A 17521-nucleotide genomic window follows, 5' to 3' on the forward strand; every position below is an offset into this window, starting at 1 on the left:
TGTTCTTGTTTTCATTATTTTGTATCAATAACAATGCCTGAACAGGGACTTGAACCCTGGACCCTCAGATTAAAAGTCTGATGCTCTACCAACTGAGCTATCCAGGCTCTGACTTTTGTACTCTCAATGTCCTCCTACAAACTAAAAACAAAACACAGAGTAGTAGAGTTTGGGAGGGACTTGGGAGGCTTTTTGAAAATCTGGAGTCGTTTTATTGATGGACTTAAATGACAGTTCTACTTTCAAGAAGTGTTCTTGTATTCATTATTTTGTATCAATTACAACGCCTGAACAGGGACTTGAACCCTGGACCCTCAGATTAAAAGTCTGATGCTCTACCAACTGAGCTATCCAGGCTCTGGCTTGAGGATTCTCAGTGTCTTCCTACAAACTCAAAACAAAACACCGAGTAAATGAGAGACTTGGTAGACTTTTTGAAAATCTGGAGTAGTTTTATTGATGGACTTTAGTGACTGTTCTACTTTCAAGACGTGTTCTTTGTTTCATTATTTTGTATCAATAACAACGCCTGAACAGGGACTTGAACCCTGGACCCTGAGATTAAAAGTCTGATGCTCTACCAACTGAGCTATCCAGGCTCTGACTTCAGTCATATTAGTGTCCTACTACAAATTAAAAACAAAACACAGAGTAGTAGAGTTTGGGAGTGACTTGGGAGGCTTTTTGAAAATCTGGAGTCATTTTATTGATGGACTTAAATGACTGTTCTACTTTCAAGAAGTGTTCTTGTTTTCATTATTTTGTATCAATAACAACGCCTGAACAGGGACTTGAACCCTGGACCCTCAGATTAAAAGTCTGATGCTCTACCAACTGAGCTATCCAGGCTCTGTCTTGAGAATTCTCAGTGTCTTCCTACAAACTAAAAACAAAACACAGAAGTACTGACGGACTTCAATTACTGTTATACTTTAAAGAAATGCTCTTTGTTTTGGTATTTTGTCTCAATAACAACGCCTGAACAGGGCCTTGAACCGTGGACCATCAGATTAAAAGTCTGATGCTCTACCAACTGAGTTATCCAGGCTCTGACTTTAGTATTCTCAGTGTTTTCCTACAAACTCAAAACAAAACACCGAGTTGTGAACGACAGACTTGGTAGACTTTTTGAAAATCTGGAGCAGTTTTATTGATGGACTTTAGTGACTGTTCTACTTTCAAGAAGTGTTCTTGTTTTCATTATTTTGTATCAATAACAACGCCTGAACAGGGACTTGAACCCTGGACCCTCAGATTAAAAGTCTGATGCTCTACCAACTGAGCTATCCAGGCTCTGACTTTAAAACTCTCAGTGTCCTCCTACAAACTAAAAAAAAAACACAGAGTAGTAATGTTTGTGAGGGACTTGGGAGGCTTTTTGAAAATCTGGAGTCGTTTTATTGATGGACTTAAATGACTGTTCTACTTCCAAGAGCTGTTCTTGTTTTCATTATTTTGTATCAATAACAACGCCTGAACAGGGACTTGAACCCTGGACCCTCAGATTAAAAGTCTGATGCTCTACCAACTGAGCTATCCAGGCTCTGGCTTGAGGATTCTCAGTGTCTTCCTACAAACTCAAAACAAAACACCGAGTAAAGGAGAGACTTGGTAGACTTTTTGAAAATCTGGAGTAGTTTTATTGTTGGACTTTAGTGACTGTTCTACTTTCAAGACGTGTTCTTTGTTTCATTATTTTGTATCAATAACAACGCCTGAACAGGGACTTGAACCCTGGACCCTGAGATTAAAAGTCTGATGCTCTACCAACTGAGCTATCCAGGCTCTGACTTCAGTCATATTAGTGTCCTACTACAAATTAAAAACAAAACACAGAGTAGTAGAGTTTGGGAGGGACTTGGGAGACTTTTTGAAAATTTGGAGTCATTTTATTGATGGACTTAAATGACTGTTCTACTTTCAAGAAGTGTTCTTGTTTTCATTATTTTGTATCAATAACAACACCTGAACAGGGACTTGAACCCTGGACCCTCAGATTAAAAGTCTGATGCTCTACCAACTGAGCTATCCAGGCTATGACTTCAGTACTCTCAATGTCCTCCTACAAACTAAAAACAAAACACAGAGTAGTTGAGTTTGGGAGGGACTTGGGAGGCTTTTTGAAAATCTGGAGTCGTTTTTTTGATGGACTTAAATGACAGTTCTACTTTCAAGAAGTGTTCTTGTTTTCATTATTTTGTATCAATAACAACGCCTGAACAGGGACTTGAACCCTGGACCCTCAGATTAAAAGTCTGATGCTCTACCAACTGAGCTATCCAGGCTCTGACTTGAGAATTCTCAGTGTCTTCCTACAAACTAAAAACAAAACACAGAAGTACTGACAGACTTCAATTACTGTTATACTTTAAAGAAATGCTCTTTGTTTTGGTATTTTGTCTCAATAACAACGCCTGAACAGGGACTTGAACCCTGGACCATCAGATTAAAAGTCTGATGCTCTACCAACTGAGCTATCCAGGATCTGACTTTAGTATTCTCAGTGTTTTCCTACAAACTCAAAACAAAACACCGAGTTGTGATCGAGAGACTTGGTAGACTTTTTGAAAATCTGGAGTAGTTTTATTGATGGACTTTAGTGACTGTTCTACTTTCAAGAAGTGTTCTTGTTTTCATTATTTTGTATCAATAACAACGCCTGAACAGGGACTTGAACCCTGGACCCTCAGATTAAAAGTCTGATGCTCTACCAACTGAGCTATCCAGGCTCTGACTTTAGAACTCTCAGTGTCCTCCTACAAACTAAAAAAAAAACACAGAGTAGTAATGTTTGTGAGGGACTTGGTAGGCTTTTTGAAAATCTGGAGTCGTTTTATTGATGGACTTAAATGACTGTTCTACTTTCAAGAAGTGTTCTTGTTTTCATTATTTTGTATCAATAACAACGCCTGAACAGGGACTTGAACCCTGGACCCTCAGATTAAAAGTCTGATGCTCTACCAACTGAGCTATCCAGGCTCTGGCTTGAGGATTCTCAGTGTCTTCCTACAAACTCAAAACAAAACACAGAAGTACTGACAGACTTCAATTACTGTTATACTTTAAAGAAATGCTCTTTGTTTTGGTATTTTGTCTCAATAACAACGCCTGAACAGGGACTTGAACCCTGGACCATCAGATTAAAAGTCTGATGCTCTACCAACTGAGCTATCCAGGATCTGACTTTAGTATTCTCAGTGTTTTCCTACAAACTCAAAACAAAACACCGAGTTGTGATCGAGAGACTTGGTAGACTTTTTGAAAATCTGGAGTAGTTTTATTGATGGACTTTAGTGACTGTTCTACTTTCAAGAAGTGTTCTTGTTTTCATTATTTTGTATCAATAACAACGCCTGAACAGGGACTTGAACCCTGGACCCTCAGATTAAAAGTCTGATGCTCTACCAACTGAGCTATCCAGGCTCTGACTTTAGAACTCTCAGTGTCCTCCTACAAACTAAAAAAAAAACACAGAGTAGTAATGTTTGTGAGGGACTTGGTAGGCTTTTTGAAAATCTGGAGTCGTTTTATTGATGGACTTAAATGACTGTTCTACTTTCAAGAAGTGTTCTTGTTTTCATTATTTTGTATCAATAACAACGCCTGAACAGGGACTTGAACCCTGGACCCTCAGATTAAAAGTCTGATGCTCTACCAACTGAGCTATCCAGGCTCTGGCTTGAGGATTCTCAGTGTCTTCCTACAAACTCAAAACAAAACACAGAGTAGAGAAGGAGAGACTTGGTAGACTTTTTGAAAATCTGGAGTAGTTTTATTGTTGGACTTTAGTGACTGTTCTACTTTCAAGACGTGTTCTTTGTTTCATTATTTTGTATCAATATCAACGCCTGAACCCTGAGATTAAAAGTCTGATGCGCTACCAACTGAGCTATCCAGGCTCTGACTTTAGTCATTTTAGTGTCCTCCTACAAACTAAAAACAAAACACAGAGTAGTAGAGTTTGGGAGGGACTTGGGAGACTTTTTGAAAATCTGGAGTCGTTTTATTGATGGACTTAAATGACTGTTCTACTTTCAAGAACTGTTCTTGTTTTCATTATTTTGTATCAATAACAATGCCTGAACAGGGACTTGAACCCTGGACCCTCAGATTAAAAGTCTGATGCTCTACCAACTGAGCTATCCAGGCTCTGACTTTAGTACTCTCAATGTCCTCCTACAAACTAAAAACAAAACACAGAGTAGTAGAGTTTGGGAGGGACTTGGGAGGCTTTTTGAAAATCTGGAGTCGTTTTATTGATGGACTTAAATGACAGTTCTACTTTCAAGAAGTGTTCTTGTTTTCATTATTTTGTATCAATAACAACGCCTGAACAGGGACTTGAACCCTGGACCCTCAGATTAAAAGTCTGATGCTCTACCAACTGAGCTATCCAGGCTCTGTCTTGAGAATTCTCAGTGTCTTCCTACAAACTAAAAACAAAACACAGAAGTACTGACTGACTTCAATTACTGTTATACTTTAAAGAAATGCTCTTTGTTTTGGTATTTTGTCTCAATAACAACGCCTGAACAGGGCCTTGAACCGTGGACCATCAGATTAAAAGTCTGATGCTCTACCAACTGAGTTATCCAGGCTCTGACTTTAGCATTCTCAGTGTTTTCCTACAAACTCAAAACAAAACACCGAGTTGTGAACGAGAGACTTGGTAGACTTTTTGAAAATCTGGAGTAGTTTTATTGATGGACTTTAGTGACTGTTCTACTTTCAAGATGTGTTCTTGTTTTCATTATTTTGTATCAATAACAACGCCTGAACAGGGACTTGAACCCTGGACCCTCAGATTAAAAGTCTGATGCTCTACCAACTGAGCTATCCAGGCTCTGATTTTAGAACTCTCAGTGTCCTCCTACAAACTAAAAAAAAAACACAGAGTAGTAATGTTTGTGAGGGACTTGGGAGGCTTTTTGAAAATCTGGAGTCGTTTTATTGATGGACTTAAATGACTGTTCTACTTCCAAGAGCTGTTCTTGTTTTCATTATTTTGTATCAATAACAACGCCTGAACAGGGACTTGAACCCTGGACCCTCAGATTAAAAGTCTGATGCTCTACCAACTGAGCTATCCAGGCTCTGGCTTGAGGATTCTCAGTGTCTTCCTACAAACTCAAAACAAAACACCGAGTAGAGAAGGAGAGACTTGGTAGACTTTTTGAAAATCTGTAGTAGTTTTATTGTTGGACTTTAGTGACTGTTCTACTTTCAAGACGTGTTCTTTGTTTCATTATTTTGTATCAATATCAACGCCTGAACCCTGAGATTAAAAGTCTGATGCGCTACCAACTGAGCTATCCAGGCTCTGACTTTAGTCATTTTAGTGTCCTCCTACAAACTAAAAACAAAACACAGAGTAGTAGAGTTTGGGAGGGACTTGGGAGACTTTTTGAAAATCTGGAGTCGTTTTATTGATGGACTTAAATGACTGTTCTACTTTCAAGAACTGTTCTTGTTTTCATTATTTTGTATCAATAACAATGCCTGAACAGGGACTTGAACCCTGGACCCTCAGATTAAAAGTCTGATGCTCTACCAACTGAGCTATCCAGGCTCTGACTTTAGTACTCTCAATGTCCTCCTACAAACTAAAAACAAAACACAGAGTAGTAGAGTTTGGGAGGGACTTGGGAGGCTTTTTGAAAATCTGGAGTCGTTTTATTGATGGACTTAAATGACAGTTCTACTTTCAAGAAGTGTTCTTGTATTCATTATTTTGTATCAATTACAACGCCTGAACAGGGACTTGAACCCTGGACCCTCAGATTAAAAGTCTGATGCTCTACCAACTGAGCTATCCAGGCTCTGGCTTGAGGATTCTCAGTGTCTTCCTACAAACTCAAAACAAAACACCGAGTAAATGAGAGACTTGGTAGACTTTTTGAAAATCTGGAGTAGTTTTATTGATGGACTTTAGTGACTGTTCTACTTTCAAGACGTGTTCTTTGTTTCATTATTTTGTATCAATAACAACGCCTGAACAGGGACTTGAACCCTGGACCCTGAGATTAAAAGTCTGATGCTCTACCAACTGAGCTATCCAGGCTCTGACTTCAGTCATATTAGTGTCCTACTACAAATTAAAAACAAAACACAGAGTAGTAGAGTTTGGGAGTGACTTGGGAGGCTTTTTGAAAATCTGGAGTCATTTTATTGATGGACTTAAATGACTGTTCTACTTTCAAGAAGTGTTCTTGTTTTCATTATTTTGTATCAATAACAACGCCTGAACAGGGACTTGAACCCTGGACCCTCAGATTAAAAGTCTGATGCTCTACCAACTGAGCTATCCAGGCTCTGTCTTGAGAATTCTCAGTGTCTTCCTACAAACTAAAAACAAAACACAGAAGTACTGACGGACTTCAATTACTGTTATACTTTAAAGAAATGCTCTTTGTTTTGGTATTTTGTCTCAATAACAACGCCTGAACAGGGCCTTGAACCGTGGACCATCAGATTAAAAGTCTGATGCTCTACCAACTGAGTTATCCAGGCTCTGACTTTAGTATTCTCAGTGTTTTCCTACAAACTCAAAACAAAACACCGAGTTGTGAACGACAGACTTGGTAGACTTTTTGAAAATCTGGAGCAGTTTTATTGATGGACTTTAGTGACTGTTCTACTTTCAAGAAGTGTTCTTGTTTTCATTATTTTGTATCAATAACAACGCCTGAACAGGGACTTGAACCCTGGACCCTCAGATTAAAAGTCTGATGCTCTACCAACTGAGCTATCCAGGCTCTGACTTTAAAACTCTCAGTGTCCTCCTACAAACTAAAAAAAAAACACAGAGTAGTAATGTTTGTGAGGGACTTGGGAGGCTTTTTGAAAATCTGGAGTCGTTTTATTGATGGACTTAAATGACTGTTCTACTTCCAAGAGCTGTTCTTGTTTTCATTATTTTGTATCAATAACAACGCCTGAACAGGGACTTGAACCCTGGACCCTCAGATTAAAAGTCTGATGCTCTACCAACTGAGCTATCCAGGCTCTGGCTTGAGGATTCTCAGTGTCTTCCTACAAACTCAAAACAAAACACCGAGTAAAGGAGAGACTTGGTAGACTTTTTGAAAATCTGGAGTAGTTTTATTGTTGGACTTTAGTGACTGTTCTACTTTCAAGACGTGTTCTTTGTTTCATTATTTTGTATCAATAACAACGCCTGAACAGGGACTTGAACCCTGGACCCTGAGATTAAAAGTCTGATGCTCTACCAACTGAGCTATCCAGGCTCTGACTTCAGTCATATTAGTGTCCTACTACAAATTAAAAACAAAACACAGAGTAGTAGAGTTTGGGAGGGACTTGGGAGACTTTTTGAAAATTTGGAGTCATTTTATTGATGGACTTAAATGACTGTTCTACTTTCAAGAAGTGTTCTTGTTTTCATTATTTTGTATCAATAACAACGCCTGAACAGGGACTTGAACCCTGGACCCTCAGATTAAAAGTCTGATGCTCTACCAACTGAGCTATCCAGGCTATGACTTCAGTACTCTCAATGTCCTCCTACAAACTAAAAACAAAACACAGAGTAGTTGAGTTTGGGAGGGACTTGGGAGGCTTTTTGAAAATCTGGAGTCGTTTTATTGATGGACTTAAATGACAGTTCTACTTTCAAGAAGTGTTCTTGTTTTCATTATTTTGTATCAATAACAACGCCTGAACAGGGACTTGAACCCTGGACCCTCAGATTAAAAGTCTGATGCTCTACCAACTGAGCTATCCAGGCTCTGACTTGAGAATTCTCAGTGTCTTCCTACAAACTAAAAACAAAACACAGAAGTACTGACAGACTTCAATTACTGTTATACTTTAAAGAAATGCTCTTTGTTTTGGTATTTTGTCTCAATAACAACGCCTGAACAGGGACTTGAACCCTGGACCATCAGATTAAAAGTCTGATGCTCTACCAACTGAGCTATCCAGGATCTGACTTTAGTATTCTCAGTGTTTTCCTACAAACTCAAAACAAAACACCGAGTTGTGATCGAGAGACTTGGTAGACTTTTTGAAAATCTGGAGTAGTTTTATTGATGGACTTTAGTGACTGTTCTACTTTCAAGAAGTGTTCTTGTTTTCATTATTTTGTATCAATAACAACGCCTGAACAGGGACTTGAACCCTGGACCCTCAGATTAAAAGTCTGATGCTCTACCAACTGAGCTATCCAGGCTCTGACTTTAGAACTCTCAGTGTCCTCCTACAAACTAAAAAAAAAACACAGAGTAGTAATGTTTGTGAGGGACTTGGTAGGCTTTTTGAAAATCTGGAGTCGTTTTATTGATGGACTTAAATGACTGTTCTACTTTCAAGAAGTGTTCTTGTTTTCATTATTTTGTATCAATAACAACGCCTGAACAGGGACTTGAACCCTGGACCCTCAGATTAAAAGTCTGATGCTCTACCAACTGAGCTATCCAGGCTCTGATGTGAGTACTCTCAATGTCCTCCTACAAACTAAAAACAAAACACAGAGTAGTAGAGTTTGGGAGGGACTTGGGAGGCTTTTTGAAAATCTGGAGTCGATTTATTGTTGAACTTAAATGACTGTTCTACTTTCAAGAGCTGTTCTTGTTTTCATTATTTTGTATCAATAACAACGCCTGAACAGGGACTTGAACCCTGGACCCTCAGATTAAAAGTCTGATGCTCTACCAACTGAGCTATCCAGGCTCTGGCTTGAGGATTCTCAGTGTCTTCCTACAAACTCAAAACAAAACACAGAGTAGAGAAGGAGAGACTTGGTAGACTTTTTGAAAATCTGGAGTAGTTTTATTGTTGGACTTTAGTGACTGTTCTACTTTCAAGACGTGTTCTTTGTTTCATTATTTTGTATCAATATCAACGCCTGAACCCTGAGATTAAAAGTCTGATGCGCTACCAACTGAGCTATCCAGGCTCTGACTTTAGTCATTTTAGTGTCCTCCTACAAACTAAAAACAAAACACAGAGTAGTAGAGTTTGGGAGGGACTTGGGAGACTTTTTGAAAATCTGGAGTCGTTTTATTGATGGACTTAAATGACTGTTCTACTTTCAAGAACTGTTCTTGTTTTCATTATTTTGTATCAATAACAATGCCTGAACAGGGACTTGAACCCTGGACCCTCAGATTAAAAGTCTGATGCTCTACCAACTGAGCTATCCAGGCTCTGACTTTAGTACTCTCAATGTCCTCCTACAAACTAAAAACAAAACACAGAGTAGTAGAGTTTGGGAGGGACTTGGGAGGCTTTTTGAAAATCTGGAGTCGTTTTATTGATGGACTTAAATGACAGTTCCACTTTCAAGAAGTGTTCTTGTTTTCATTATTTTGTATCAATAACAACGCCTGAACAGGGACTTGAACCCTGGACCCTCAGATTAAAAGTCTGATGCTCTACCAACTGAGCTATCCAGGCTCTGTCTTGAGAATTCTCAGTGTCTTCCTACAAACTAAAAACAAAACACAGAAGTACTGACTGACTTCAATTACTGTTATACTTTAAAGAAATGCTCTTTGTTTTGGTATTTTGTCTCAATAACAACGCCTGAACAGGGCCTTGAACCGTGGACCATCAGATTAAAAGTCTGATGCTCTACCAACTGAGTTATCCAGGCTCTGACTTTAGCATTCTCAGTGTTTTCCTACAAACTCAAAACAAAACACCGAGTTGTGAACGAGAGACTTGGTAGACTTTTTGAAAATCTGGAGTAGTTTTATTGATGGACTTTAGTGACTGTTCTACTTTCAAGATGTGTTCTTGTTTTCATTATTTTGTATCAATAACAACGCCTGAACAGGGACTTGAACCCTGGACCCTCAGATTAAAAGTCTGATGCTCTACCAACTGAGCTATCCAGGCTCTGATTTTAGAACTCTCAGTGTCCTCCTACAAACTAAAAAAAAAACACAGAGTAGTAATGTTTGTGAGGGACTTGGGAGGCTTTTTGAAAATCTGGAGTCGTTTTATTGATGGACTTAAATGACTGTTCTACTTCCAAGAGCTGTTCTTGTTTTCATTATTTTGTATCAATAACAACGCCTGAACAGGGACTTGAACCCTGGACCCTCAGATTAAAAGTCTGATGCTCTACCAACTGAGCTATCCAGGCTCTGGCTTGAGGATTCTCAGTGTCTTCCTACAAACTCAAAACAAAACACCGAGTAGAGAAGGAGAGACTTGGTAGACTTTTTGAAAATCTGTAGTAGTTTTATTGATTGGCTTTAGTGACTGTTCTACTTTCAAGACGAGTTCCTTGTTTCATTATTTTGTATCAATAACAACGCCTGAACAGGGACTTGAACCCTGGACCCTCAGATTAAAAGTCTGATGCTCTACCAACTGAGCTATCCAGGCTCTGACTTTAGCACTCTCAGTGTCCTCCTACAAACTAAAAACAAAACACAGAGTAGTAACGTTTGTGAGGGACTTGGGAGGCTTTTTGAAAATCTGGAGTCGTTTTATTGATGGACTTAAATGACAGTTCTACTTTCAAGAAGTGTTCTTGTTTTCATTATTTAGTATCAATAACAACTCCTGAACATGGACTTGAACCCTGGACCCTCAGATTAAAAGTCTGATGCTCTACCAACTGAGCTATCCAGGCTCTGTCTTGAGAATTCTCAGTGTCTTCCTACAAACTAAAAACAAAACACAGAAGTACTGACGGACTTCAATTACTGTTATACTTTAAAGAAATGCTCTTTGTTTTGGTAATTTATCTCAATAACAACGCCTTAACAGGGCCTTGAACCGTGGACCATCAGATTAAAAGTCTGATGCTCTACCAACTGAGTTATCCAGGCTCTGACTTTAGTATTCTCAGTGTTTTCCTACAAACTCAAAACAAAACACCGAGTTGTGAACGAGAGACGTGGTAGACTTTTTGAAAATCTGGAGTCGTTTTATTGATGGACTTAAATGACAGTTCTACTTTCAAGAAGTGTTCTTGTTTTCATTATTTTGTATCAATAACAACGCCTGAACAGGGACTTGAACCCTGGACCCTCAGATTAAAAGTCTGATGCTCTACCAACTGAGCTATCCAGGCTCTGACTTGAGAATTCTCAGTGTCTTCCAACAAACTAAAAACAAAACACAGAAGTACTGACAGACTTCAATTACTGTTATACTTTAAAGAAATGCTCTTTGTTTTGGTATTTTGTCTCAATAACAACGCCTGAACAGGGACTTGAACCGTGGACCATCAGATTAAAAGTCTGATGCTCTACCAACTGAGTTATCCAGGCTCTGACTTTAGTATTCTCAGTGTTTTCCTACAAACTCAAAACAAAACACCGAGTTGTGAACGAGAGACTTGGTAGACTTTTTGAAAATCTGGAGTCGTTTTATTGATGGACTTAAATGACTGTTCTACTTTCAAGAACTGTTCTTGTTTTCATTATTTTGTATCAATAACAATGCCTGAACAGGGCCTTGAACCGTGGACCATCAGATTAAAAGTCTGATGCTCTACCAACTGAGTTATCCAGGCTCTGACTTTAGTATTCTCAGTGTTTTCCTACAAACTCAAAACAAAACACCGAGTTGTGAACGAGAGACTTGGTAGACTTTTTGAAAATCTGGAGCAGTTTTATTGATGGACTTTAGTGACTGTTCTACTTTCAAGAAGTGTTCTTGTTTTCATTATTTTGTATCAATAACAACGCCTGAACAGGGACTTGAACCCTGGACCCTCAGATTAAAAGTCTGATGCTCTACCAACTGAGCTATCCAGGCTCTGACTTTAGAACTCTCAGTGTCCTCCTACAAACTAAAAAAAAAACACAGAGTAGTAATGTTTGTGAGGGACTTGGGAGGCTTTTTGAAAATCTGGAGTCGTTTTATTGTTGGACTTTAGTGACTGTTCTACTTTCAAGACGTGTTCTTTGTTTCATTATTTTGTATCAATAACAATGCCTGAACAGGGACTTGAACCCTGGACCCTGAGATTAAAAGTCTGATGCTCTACCAACTGAGCTATCCAGGCTCTGACTTCAGTCATATTAGTGTCCTACTACAAATTAAAAACAAAACACAGAGTAGTAGAGTTTGGGAGGGACTTGGGAGACTTTTTGAAAATTTGGAGTCATTTTATTGATGGACTTAAATGACTGTTCTACTTTCAAGAAGTGTTATTGTTTTCATTATTTTGTATCAATAACAACGCCTGAACAGGGACTTGAACCCTGGACCCTCAGATTAAAAGTCTGATGCTCTACCAACTGAGCTATCCAGGCTCTGTCTTGAGAATTCTCAGTGTCTTCCTACAAACTAAAAACAAAACACAGAAGTACTGACAGACTTCAATTACTGTTATACTTTAAAGAAATGCTCTTTGTTTTGGTATTTTGTCTCAATAACAACGCCTGAACAGGGACTTGAACCCTGGACCATCAGATTAAAAGTCTGATGCTCTACCAACTGAGCTATCCAGGATCTGACTTTAGTATTCTCAGTGTTTTCCTACAAACTCAAAACAAAACACCGAGTTGTGAACGAGAGACTTGGTAGACTTTTTGAAAATCTGGAGTAGTTTTATTGATGGACTTTAGTGACTGTTCTACTTTCAAGAAGTGTTCTTGTTTTCATTATTTTGTATCAATAACAACGCCTGAACAGGGACTTGAACCCTGGACCCTCAGATTAAAAGTCTGATGCTCTACCAACTGAGCTATCCAGGCTCTGACTTTAGAACTCTCAGTGTCCTCCTACAAACTAAAAAAAAAACACAGAGTAGTAATGTTTGTGAGGGACTTGGGAGGCTTTTTGAAAATCTGGAGTCGTTTTATTGATGGACTTAAATGACTGTTCTACTTTCAAGAAGTGTTCTTGTTTTCATTATTTTGTATCAATAACAACGCCTGAACAGGGACTTGAACCCTGGACCCTCAGATTAAAAGTCTGATGCTCTACCAACTGAGCTATCCAGGCTCTGATGTGAGTACTCTCAATGTCCTCCTACAAACTAAAAACAAAACACAGAGTAGTAGAGTTTGGGAGGGACTTGGGAGGCTTTTTGAAAATCTGGAGTCGTTTTATTGTTGAACTTAAATGACTGTTCTACTTTCAAGAGCTGTTCTTGTTTTCATTATTGTGTATCAATAACAACGCCTGAACAGGGACTTGAACCCTGGACCCTCAGATTAAAAGTCTGATGCTCTACCAACTGAGCTATCCAGGCTCTGACTTGAGGATTCTCAGTGTCTTCCTACAAACTCAAAACAAAACACCGAGTAGAGAAGGAGAGACTTGGTAGACTTTTTGAAAATCTGGAGTAGTTTTATTGTTGGACTTTAGTGACTGTTCTACTTTCAAGACGTGTTCTTTGTTTCATTATTTTGTATCAATATCAACGCCTGAACCCTGAGATTAAAAGTCTGATGCGCTACCAACTGAGCTATCCAGGCTCTGACTTTAGTCATTTTAGTGTCCTCCTACAAACTAAAAACAAAACACAGAGTAGTAGAGTTTGGGAGGGACTTGGGAGACTTTTTGAAAATCTGGAGTCGTTTTATTGATGGACTTAAATGACTGTTCTACTTTCAAGAACTGTTCTTGTTTTCATTATTTTGTATCAATAACAATGCCTGAACAGGGACTTGAACCCTGGACCCTCAGATTAAAAGTCTGATGCTCTACCAACTGAGCTATCCAGGCTCTGACTTTAGTACTCTCAATGTCCTCCTACAAACTAAAAACAAAACACAGAGTAGTAGAGTTTGGGAGGGACTTGGGAGGCTTTTTGAAAATCTGGAGTCGTTTTATTGATGGACTTAAATGACAGTTCTACTTTCAAGAAGTGTTCTTGTATTCATTATTTTGTATCAATTACAACGCCTGAACAGGGACTTGAACCCTGGACCCTCAGATTAAAAGTCTGATGCTCTACCAACTGAGCTATCCAGGCTCTGGCTTGAGGATTCTCAGTGTCTTCCTACAAACTCAAAACAAAACACCGAGTAAATGAGAGACTTGGTAGACTTTTTGAAAATCTGGAGTAGTTTTATTGATGGACTTTAGTGACTGTTCTACTTTCAAGACGTGTTCTTTGTTTCATTATTTTGTATCAATAACAACGCCTGAACAGGGACTTGAACCCTGGACCCTGAGATTAAAAGTCTGATGCTCTACCAACTGAGCTATCCAGGCTCTGACTTCAGTCATATTAGTGTCCTACTACAAATTAAAAACAAAACACAGAGTAGTAGAGTTTGGGAGTGACTTGGGAGGCTTTTTGAAAATCTGGAGTCATTTTATTGATGGACTTAAATGACTGTTCTACTTTCAAGAAGTGTTCTTGTTTTCATTATTTTGTATCAATAACAACACCTGAACAGGGACTTGAACCCTGGACCCTCAGATTAAAAGTCTGATGCTCTACCAACTGAGCTATCCAGGCTCTGTCTTGAGAATTCTCAGTGTCTTCCTACAAACTAAAAACAAAACACAGAAGTACTGACGGACTTCAATTACTGTTATACTTTAAAGAAATGCTCTTTGTTTTGGTATTTTGTCTCAATAACAACGCCTGAACAGGGCCTTGAACCGTGGACCATCAGATTAAAAGTCTGATGCTCTACCAACTGAGTTATCCAGGCTCTGACTTTAGTATTCTCAGTGTTTTCCTACAAACTCAAAACAAAACACCGAGTTGTGAACGACAGACTTGGTAGACTTTTTGAAAATCTGGAGCAGTTTTATTGATGGACTTTAGTGACTGTTCTACTTTCAAGAAGTGTTCTTGTTTTCATTATTTTGTATCAATAACAACGCCTGAACAGGGACTTGAACCCTGGACCCTCAGATTAAAAGTCTGATGCTCTACCAACTGAGCTATCCAGGCTCTGACTTTAAAACTCTCAGTGTCCTCCTACAAACTAAAAAAAAAACACAGAGTAGTAATGTTTGTGAGGGACTTGGGAGGCTTTTTGAAAATCTGGAGTCGTTTTATTGATGGACTTAAATGACTGTTCTACTTCCAAGAGCTGTTCTTGTTTTCATTATTTTGTATCAATAACAACGCCTGAACAGGGACTTGAACCCTGGACCCTCAGATTAAAAGTCTGATGCTCTACCAACTGAGCTATCCAGGCTCTGGCTTGAGGATTCTCAGTGTCTTCCTACAAACTCAAAACAAAACACCGAGTAAAGGAGAGACTTGGTAGACTTTTTGAAAATCTGGAGTAGTTTTATTGTTGGACTTTAGTGACTGTTCTACTTTCAAGACGTGTTCTTTGTTTCATTATTTTGTATCAATAACAACGCCTGAACAGGGACTTGAACCCTGGACCCTGAGATTAAAAGTCTGATGCTCTACCAACTGAGCTATCCAGGCTCTGACTTCAGTCATATTAGTGTCCTACTACAAATTAAAAACAAAACACAGAGTAGTAGAGTTTGGGAGGGACTTGGGAGACTTTTTGAAAATTTGGAGTCATTTTATTGATGGACTTAAATGACTGTTCTACTTTCAAGAAGTGTTCTTGTTTTCATTATTTTGTATCAATAACAACGCCTGAACTGGGACTTGAACCCTGGACCCTCAGATTAAAAGTCTGATGCTCTACCAACTGAGCTATCCAGGCTATGACTTTAGTACTCTCAATGTCCTCCTACAAACTAAAAACAAAACACAGAGTAGTTGAGTTTGGGAGGGACTTGGGAGGCTTTTTGAAAATCTGGAGTCGTTTTATTGATGGACTTAAATGACAGTTCTACTTTCAAGAAGTGTTCTTGTTTTCATTATTTTGTATCAATAACAACGCCTGAACAGGGACTTGAACCCTGGACCCTCAGATTAAAAGTCTGATGCTCTACCAACTGAGCTATCCAGGCTCTGACTTGAGAATTCTCAGTGTCTTCCTACAAACTAAAAACAAAACACAGAAGTACTGACAGACTTCAATTACTGTTATACTTTAAAGAAATGCTCTTTGTTTTGGTATTTTGTCTCAATAACAACGCCTGAACAGGGACTTGAACCCTGGACCATCAGATTAAAAGTCTGATGCTCTACCAACTGAGCTATCCAGGATCTGACTTTAGTATTCTCAGTGTTTTCCTACAAACTCAAAACAAAACACCGAGTTGTGATCGAGAGACTTGGTAGACTTTTTGAAAATCTGGAGTAGTTTTATTGATGGACTTTAGTGACTGTTCTACTTTCAATAAGTGTTCTTGTTTTCATTATTTTGTATCAATAACAACGCCTGAACAGGGACTTGAACCCTGGACCCTCAGATTAAAAGTCTGATGCTCTACCAACTGAGCTATCCAGGCTCTGACTTTACAACTCTCAGTGTCCTCCTACAAACTAAAAAAAAAAACACAGAGTAGTAATGTTTGTGAGGGACTTGGTAGGCTTTTTGAAAATCTGGAGTCGTTTTATTGATGGACTTAAATGACTGTTCTACTTTCAAGAAGTGTTCTTGTTTTCATTATTTTGTATCAATAACAACGCCTGAACAGGGACTTGAACCCTGGACCCTCAGATTAAAAGTCTGATGCTCTACCAACTGAGCTATCCAGGCTCTGATGTGAGTACTCTCAATGTCCTCCTACAAACTAAAAACAAAACACAGAGTAGTAGAGTTTGGGAGGGACTTGGGAGGCTTTTTGAAAATCTGGAGTCGATTTATTGTTGAACTTAAATGACTGTTCTACTTTCAAGAGCTGTTCTTGTTTTCATTATTTTGTATCAATAACAACGCCTGAACAGGGACTTGAACCCTGGACCCTCAGATTAAAAGTCTGATGCTCTACCAACTGAGCTATCCAGGCTCTGGCTTGAGGATTCTCAGTGTCTTCCTACAAACTCAAAACAAAACACAGAGTAGAGAAGGAGAGACTTGGTAGACTTTTTGAAAATCTGGAGTAGTTTTATTGTTGGACTTTAGTGACTGTTCTACTTTCAAGACGTGTTCTTTGTTTCATTATTTTGTATCAATATCAACGCCTGAACCCTGAGATTAAAAGTCTGATGCGCTACCAACTGAGCTATCCAGGCTCTGACTTTAGTCATTTTAGTGTCCTCCTACAAACTAAAAACAAAACACAGAGTAGTAGAGTTTGGGAGGGACTTGGGAGACTTTTTGAAAATCTGGAGTCGTTTTATTGATGGACTTAAATGACTGTTCTACTTTCAAGAACTGTTCTTGTTTTCATTATTTTGTATCAATAACAATGCCTGAACAGGGACTTGAACCCTGGACCCTCAGATTAAAAGTCTGATGCTCTACCAACTGAGCTATCCAGGCTCTGACTTTAGTACTCTCAATGTCCTCCTACAAACTAAAAACAAAACACAGAGTAGTAGAGTTTGGGAGGGACTTGGGAGGCTTTTTGAAAATCTGGAGTCGTTTTATTGATGGACTTAAATGACAGTTCTACTTTCAAGAAGTGTTCTTGTTTTCATTATTTTGTATCAATAACAACGCCTGAACAGGGACTTGAACCCTGGACCCTCAGATTAAAAGTCTGATGCTCTACCAACTGAGCTATCCAGGCTCTGTCTTGAGAA

At 38.8% G+C, this 17521-nt stretch overlaps 1 protein-coding gene and 60 non-coding genes across 62 annotated transcripts in view; 1 reads left to right on the plus strand and 60 right to left on the minus strand.

The window, feature by feature from the left end:
- The window catches only part of ube3b (ubiquitin protein ligase E3B), a 100700-nt gene that overhangs the window by 46804 nt on the left and 36375 nt on the right, over positions 1-17521 (plus strand). The gene's annotated exons all lie outside the window — the stretch shown is intronic.
- trnak-uuu (transfer RNA lysine (anticodon UUU)) lies at positions 35-107 on the minus strand. The gene has a single exon. It is a non-coding gene; the product is annotated as a tRNA-Lys (tRNA).
- Positions 285-357, minus strand: trnak-uuu (transfer RNA lysine (anticodon UUU)). Its single transcript has one exon. It is a non-coding gene; the product is annotated as a tRNA-Lys (tRNA).
- On the minus strand, positions 527-599 carry trnak-uuu (transfer RNA lysine (anticodon UUU)). The gene has a single exon. It is a non-coding gene; the product is annotated as a tRNA-Lys (tRNA).
- Positions 777-849, minus strand: trnak-uuu (transfer RNA lysine (anticodon UUU)). The gene has a single exon. It is a non-coding gene; the product is annotated as a tRNA-Lys (tRNA).
- On the minus strand, positions 1221-1293 carry trnak-uuu (transfer RNA lysine (anticodon UUU)). Its single transcript has one exon. It is a non-coding gene; the product is annotated as a tRNA-Lys (tRNA).
- On the minus strand, positions 1471-1543 carry trnak-uuu (transfer RNA lysine (anticodon UUU)). The gene has a single exon. It is a non-coding gene; the product is annotated as a tRNA-Lys (tRNA).
- On the minus strand, positions 1713-1785 carry trnak-uuu (transfer RNA lysine (anticodon UUU)). The gene has a single exon. It is a non-coding gene; the product is annotated as a tRNA-Lys (tRNA).
- trnak-uuu (transfer RNA lysine (anticodon UUU)) lies at positions 1963-2035 on the minus strand. Its single transcript has one exon. It is a non-coding gene; the product is annotated as a tRNA-Lys (tRNA).
- Positions 2213-2285, minus strand: trnak-uuu (transfer RNA lysine (anticodon UUU)). The gene has a single exon. It is a non-coding gene; the product is annotated as a tRNA-Lys (tRNA).
- On the minus strand, positions 2412-2484 carry trnak-uuu (transfer RNA lysine (anticodon UUU)). The gene has a single exon. It is a non-coding gene; the product is annotated as a tRNA-Lys (tRNA).
- trnak-uuu (transfer RNA lysine (anticodon UUU)) lies at positions 2657-2729 on the minus strand. Its single transcript has one exon. It is a non-coding gene; the product is annotated as a tRNA-Lys (tRNA).
- trnak-uuu (transfer RNA lysine (anticodon UUU)) lies at positions 2907-2979 on the minus strand. The gene has a single exon. It is a non-coding gene; the product is annotated as a tRNA-Lys (tRNA).
- trnak-uuu (transfer RNA lysine (anticodon UUU)) lies at positions 3106-3178 on the minus strand. The gene has a single exon. It is a non-coding gene; the product is annotated as a tRNA-Lys (tRNA).
- Positions 3351-3423, minus strand: trnak-uuu (transfer RNA lysine (anticodon UUU)). Its single transcript has one exon. It is a non-coding gene; the product is annotated as a tRNA-Lys (tRNA).
- Positions 3601-3673, minus strand: trnak-uuu (transfer RNA lysine (anticodon UUU)). The gene has a single exon. It is a non-coding gene; the product is annotated as a tRNA-Lys (tRNA).
- trnak-uuu (transfer RNA lysine (anticodon UUU)) lies at positions 4077-4149 on the minus strand. Its single transcript has one exon. It is a non-coding gene; the product is annotated as a tRNA-Lys (tRNA).
- On the minus strand, positions 4327-4399 carry trnak-uuu (transfer RNA lysine (anticodon UUU)). Its single transcript has one exon. It is a non-coding gene; the product is annotated as a tRNA-Lys (tRNA).
- trnak-uuu (transfer RNA lysine (anticodon UUU)) lies at positions 4771-4843 on the minus strand. The gene has a single exon. It is a non-coding gene; the product is annotated as a tRNA-Lys (tRNA).
- Positions 5021-5093, minus strand: trnak-uuu (transfer RNA lysine (anticodon UUU)). The gene has a single exon. It is a non-coding gene; the product is annotated as a tRNA-Lys (tRNA).
- trnak-uuu (transfer RNA lysine (anticodon UUU)) lies at positions 5497-5569 on the minus strand. The gene has a single exon. It is a non-coding gene; the product is annotated as a tRNA-Lys (tRNA).
- On the minus strand, positions 5747-5819 carry trnak-uuu (transfer RNA lysine (anticodon UUU)). The gene has a single exon. It is a non-coding gene; the product is annotated as a tRNA-Lys (tRNA).
- trnak-uuu (transfer RNA lysine (anticodon UUU)) lies at positions 5989-6061 on the minus strand. The gene has a single exon. It is a non-coding gene; the product is annotated as a tRNA-Lys (tRNA).
- Positions 6239-6311, minus strand: trnak-uuu (transfer RNA lysine (anticodon UUU)). Its single transcript has one exon. It is a non-coding gene; the product is annotated as a tRNA-Lys (tRNA).
- On the minus strand, positions 6683-6755 carry trnak-uuu (transfer RNA lysine (anticodon UUU)). Its single transcript has one exon. It is a non-coding gene; the product is annotated as a tRNA-Lys (tRNA).
- trnak-uuu (transfer RNA lysine (anticodon UUU)) lies at positions 6933-7005 on the minus strand. Its single transcript has one exon. It is a non-coding gene; the product is annotated as a tRNA-Lys (tRNA).
- trnak-uuu (transfer RNA lysine (anticodon UUU)) lies at positions 7175-7247 on the minus strand. The gene has a single exon. It is a non-coding gene; the product is annotated as a tRNA-Lys (tRNA).
- On the minus strand, positions 7425-7497 carry trnak-uuu (transfer RNA lysine (anticodon UUU)). Its single transcript has one exon. It is a non-coding gene; the product is annotated as a tRNA-Lys (tRNA).
- On the minus strand, positions 7675-7747 carry trnak-uuu (transfer RNA lysine (anticodon UUU)). The gene has a single exon. It is a non-coding gene; the product is annotated as a tRNA-Lys (tRNA).
- trnak-uuu (transfer RNA lysine (anticodon UUU)) lies at positions 7874-7946 on the minus strand. The gene has a single exon. It is a non-coding gene; the product is annotated as a tRNA-Lys (tRNA).
- On the minus strand, positions 8119-8191 carry trnak-uuu (transfer RNA lysine (anticodon UUU)). Its single transcript has one exon. It is a non-coding gene; the product is annotated as a tRNA-Lys (tRNA).
- Positions 8369-8441, minus strand: trnak-uuu (transfer RNA lysine (anticodon UUU)). The gene has a single exon. It is a non-coding gene; the product is annotated as a tRNA-Lys (tRNA).
- On the minus strand, positions 8619-8691 carry trnak-uuu (transfer RNA lysine (anticodon UUU)). The gene has a single exon. It is a non-coding gene; the product is annotated as a tRNA-Lys (tRNA).
- trnak-uuu (transfer RNA lysine (anticodon UUU)) lies at positions 9095-9167 on the minus strand. The gene has a single exon. It is a non-coding gene; the product is annotated as a tRNA-Lys (tRNA).
- On the minus strand, positions 9345-9417 carry trnak-uuu (transfer RNA lysine (anticodon UUU)). Its single transcript has one exon. It is a non-coding gene; the product is annotated as a tRNA-Lys (tRNA).
- trnak-uuu (transfer RNA lysine (anticodon UUU)) lies at positions 9789-9861 on the minus strand. Its single transcript has one exon. It is a non-coding gene; the product is annotated as a tRNA-Lys (tRNA).
- trnak-uuu (transfer RNA lysine (anticodon UUU)) lies at positions 10039-10111 on the minus strand. Its single transcript has one exon. It is a non-coding gene; the product is annotated as a tRNA-Lys (tRNA).
- On the minus strand, positions 10284-10356 carry trnak-uuu (transfer RNA lysine (anticodon UUU)). The gene has a single exon. It is a non-coding gene; the product is annotated as a tRNA-Lys (tRNA).
- On the minus strand, positions 10978-11050 carry trnak-uuu (transfer RNA lysine (anticodon UUU)). Its single transcript has one exon. It is a non-coding gene; the product is annotated as a tRNA-Lys (tRNA).
- Positions 11667-11739, minus strand: trnak-uuu (transfer RNA lysine (anticodon UUU)). The gene has a single exon. It is a non-coding gene; the product is annotated as a tRNA-Lys (tRNA).
- On the minus strand, positions 11917-11989 carry trnak-uuu (transfer RNA lysine (anticodon UUU)). The gene has a single exon. It is a non-coding gene; the product is annotated as a tRNA-Lys (tRNA).
- Positions 12167-12239, minus strand: trnak-uuu (transfer RNA lysine (anticodon UUU)). Its single transcript has one exon. It is a non-coding gene; the product is annotated as a tRNA-Lys (tRNA).
- trnak-uuu (transfer RNA lysine (anticodon UUU)) lies at positions 12366-12438 on the minus strand. Its single transcript has one exon. It is a non-coding gene; the product is annotated as a tRNA-Lys (tRNA).
- On the minus strand, positions 12611-12683 carry trnak-uuu (transfer RNA lysine (anticodon UUU)). The gene has a single exon. It is a non-coding gene; the product is annotated as a tRNA-Lys (tRNA).
- Positions 12861-12933, minus strand: trnak-uuu (transfer RNA lysine (anticodon UUU)). Its single transcript has one exon. It is a non-coding gene; the product is annotated as a tRNA-Lys (tRNA).
- Positions 13111-13183, minus strand: trnak-uuu (transfer RNA lysine (anticodon UUU)). Its single transcript has one exon. It is a non-coding gene; the product is annotated as a tRNA-Lys (tRNA).
- Positions 13587-13659, minus strand: trnak-uuu (transfer RNA lysine (anticodon UUU)). Its single transcript has one exon. It is a non-coding gene; the product is annotated as a tRNA-Lys (tRNA).
- Positions 13837-13909, minus strand: trnak-uuu (transfer RNA lysine (anticodon UUU)). Its single transcript has one exon. It is a non-coding gene; the product is annotated as a tRNA-Lys (tRNA).
- Positions 14079-14151, minus strand: trnak-uuu (transfer RNA lysine (anticodon UUU)). Its single transcript has one exon. It is a non-coding gene; the product is annotated as a tRNA-Lys (tRNA).
- trnak-uuu (transfer RNA lysine (anticodon UUU)) lies at positions 14329-14401 on the minus strand. The gene has a single exon. It is a non-coding gene; the product is annotated as a tRNA-Lys (tRNA).
- trnak-uuu (transfer RNA lysine (anticodon UUU)) lies at positions 14773-14845 on the minus strand. Its single transcript has one exon. It is a non-coding gene; the product is annotated as a tRNA-Lys (tRNA).
- On the minus strand, positions 15023-15095 carry trnak-uuu (transfer RNA lysine (anticodon UUU)). The gene has a single exon. It is a non-coding gene; the product is annotated as a tRNA-Lys (tRNA).
- Positions 15265-15337, minus strand: trnak-uuu (transfer RNA lysine (anticodon UUU)). The gene has a single exon. It is a non-coding gene; the product is annotated as a tRNA-Lys (tRNA).
- On the minus strand, positions 15515-15587 carry trnak-uuu (transfer RNA lysine (anticodon UUU)). The gene has a single exon. It is a non-coding gene; the product is annotated as a tRNA-Lys (tRNA).
- trnak-uuu (transfer RNA lysine (anticodon UUU)) lies at positions 15765-15837 on the minus strand. The gene has a single exon. It is a non-coding gene; the product is annotated as a tRNA-Lys (tRNA).
- Positions 15964-16036, minus strand: trnak-uuu (transfer RNA lysine (anticodon UUU)). Its single transcript has one exon. It is a non-coding gene; the product is annotated as a tRNA-Lys (tRNA).
- trnak-uuu (transfer RNA lysine (anticodon UUU)) lies at positions 16209-16281 on the minus strand. The gene has a single exon. It is a non-coding gene; the product is annotated as a tRNA-Lys (tRNA).
- Positions 16460-16532, minus strand: trnak-uuu (transfer RNA lysine (anticodon UUU)). Its single transcript has one exon. It is a non-coding gene; the product is annotated as a tRNA-Lys (tRNA).
- On the minus strand, positions 16710-16782 carry trnak-uuu (transfer RNA lysine (anticodon UUU)). Its single transcript has one exon. It is a non-coding gene; the product is annotated as a tRNA-Lys (tRNA).
- Positions 17186-17258, minus strand: trnak-uuu (transfer RNA lysine (anticodon UUU)). Its single transcript has one exon. It is a non-coding gene; the product is annotated as a tRNA-Lys (tRNA).
- On the minus strand, positions 17436-17508 carry trnak-uuu (transfer RNA lysine (anticodon UUU)). The gene has a single exon. It is a non-coding gene; the product is annotated as a tRNA-Lys (tRNA).

The sequence above is a fragment of the Festucalex cinctus genome, chromosome 5, assembly GCF_051991245.1.
Source record: "Festucalex cinctus isolate MCC-2025b chromosome 5, RoL_Fcin_1.0, whole genome shotgun sequence".
Lineage (NCBI taxonomy): Eukaryota > Metazoa > Chordata > Actinopteri > Syngnathiformes > Syngnathidae > Festucalex > Festucalex cinctus.